This window comes from Carassius auratus, chromosome 43 (genome assembly GCF_003368295.1).
Source record: "Carassius auratus strain Wakin chromosome 43, ASM336829v1, whole genome shotgun sequence".
In the NCBI taxonomy this organism is placed as follows: domain Eukaryota; kingdom Metazoa; phylum Chordata; class Actinopteri; order Cypriniformes; family Cyprinidae; genus Carassius; species Carassius auratus.
In genome coordinates, this window is record NC_039285.1 from 21,194,986 (window position 1) to 21,197,549 (window position 2,564).

Genomic DNA, 2,564 nt, shown 5'->3' on the forward strand with positions numbered 1-2,564 from the left:
TGCATTTTCAGGACAAGTCTTGATCTCACCTTTCCTCCTGGTGGGTTGTTTGTCGTCTGTTTCGCGCGTTCCATCGTCACGTGTCTGCATTTCCCGGGAAAACACCACCGTCGCTGACTTGCGTAAATGACGTAGTTACGTATTTGGATTTCACGTTGAAATTGTGACATTTATTTGGCCTAATAGAAAATTATCTGGTGGCAATGATATTTGTTTTGACCACAGTACTGTTTCTTCAAACTTAAAAAAAAAATGTGATGAAGTTAGTCTTTCTAGTGGACAGAGCACATGATCACTTTTTAACCGAGCACCCACCTCAAAACTAGGAACCAGTGCGCATGTCCGTACAAGCACTGGTTTAAAAGAGCAAAAAGTACCCGGTGTGCACTTATTTTTATAAAATAACACCACATCATAAAGTTTTTTAAGAGAATTACAAATAAGAATATTCAAAACGTGCAGGTCTGCTGTAAACTAGAGCTCACAAGACTTTTGTTAGTTCATTCATTCATCTCATCTGCAGCGAGTCAGTCAGAGACAGTGCTGTGGGGGAAGGGCGCGCGCGCGATCAGAGAGTGTTGTGGGGAAGGGCGGCTGATCACAGTATGAGCAGCAGAAGCAGATCTCAGCTAGGGCTAGGGCTAGAGTTGAAAATCAAAGTAAGAACTAATAAATCTGTAAACAAACATTTAAACGTGCCAGCTTAATTCATGATTCTTTTAAACACTTTTGTTCTTTTGTATGACTATAACTGCTCTCTCTCTCTCTCTCTCTCTATATATATATATAGAGAGAGAGAGAGAGAGAGAGAGAGAGAGAGATACATAGATATATAATTTCTTGAATCATTCTTAAGATTTTCAAACCAGTAAGTGCACTGGTTTGTAAAAAAAATGTACCCAACGTGTACTTAATTTTCTGAAATAACACCACATCATAAAGCTTTTAAGAGGATTACAAATATGAATATTCAAAATGTGCAGGTCTGCTGTAAACAAGAGCTCACAACTGTCTAAATGAGCAACCTAGATCTCTTGAACAGACATCTTATTTTCTATTACAGTTGTTTTCAGTCGCTAACAAGCATTTGTCCAAGCAGTTGTCATATTTTCAAAACTCTAAACACAATTAGCAAAGCATCTGTCTATTGTGGCCATACCATTCACTCATTTCATGTCGTTTTCACACAATATGGAGTCATTGAACACATTTCCACAATGCTTACATTTTCTGAACAGACAAGCTATACCTCCCAACAAAATTATGGATCGTTTTTGTAGTATTTACAAATGTTAACACACAACATCCCACAATAGCAAAAACAATGTTCCAAACCTTAGATACAGTATAAAAACCTCTGCTTCTGCAATTATATCAGTTCAAAAACAATATATCTTAGCTGATTTATGTTGTGTAAATTGGGCCAACCACAGCTGATTCCAATCTGCCTTAGACTCAATTGCAGGGGTTATTTTTTTCTATTACACTGACACTTATACAATACAGTAAAAGGAGGACTTTGAAGAGTAATATTTTTGGAAACAGAAAAAGACAAACACTGTAATGTATGGACGAGGAAGAGTAAGAGCAAGGGGGCCAGGGAGAGGAGCAGGAGCAGTGAGATGGATATTTTGTTCACTGTAAGCAATACTGTCAAACCTTTTCTGTTCTATCATACCGTGTTTCTACTGTACCTCCTGCAGTAAACAGTAAAGGAAAAAAATAGCTTTTTACTGGAATGCTTTTGAATGTAAACATTACTGTACATTTGGACATACAGTTCCTAACCAAGAAATTTAGTGTAAAACAGTGAATTGCATGTTTTGCATGCAAATACCTGTAAAACTGAGACTGAAAAGTCTATGCAGTTTTTGTAATGTCAACAATAGCCAGTATTTTGAAACCTGGTGTACTTTGATTGACTGCATGTACCTTGTGAGGTGAAAACAAGTGTTATTCTTTGACAGAATAATTTAATTTTGAGTCAGATTTCCAGTGTTTTGGTAAAGTTGGTGTGTTGACAGAAAGATGTGTTCTATTTTGAAATTAAGATTTAGTATATATTTAACAAAATGTGTTTTCGAGAAGAAAATTATCCATTTGGCCAATTGTGTTTTGTAGGTGTGAGTCTGTGTTAAGAGTTTAGAAAAAGTATCTAAAGTATGGGTAAGCGCTTGTAAGCGATTGAAAAAAAACTGTAATAGCATTTATTAATCAAAACAGTCAATTGAAGTCAGCAACCCACAGCAGGGCTGATATGCAAGCATCTCATCTGCAGCGAGTCAGAGACAGTGCTGTGGGGGAAGGGCGCGCGCGCGATCAGAGAGTGCTGTGGGGGAAGGGCGGCTGATCACAGTATGAGCAGCAGAAGCAGATCTCAGCTAGGGCTAGGGCTAGGGCTAGGGCTATAAAATCAAAGTAAGAACAAATAAATATGTTAACAAACATTTAAACGTGCCAGCTTAATTCATGATTCTTTTAAACACTTTTTGTTATTTTGTATGACAATAACTGCTCTCAAACATGATAGTCAAAATGCTTTGTCATTTTGTCAATATAACAGT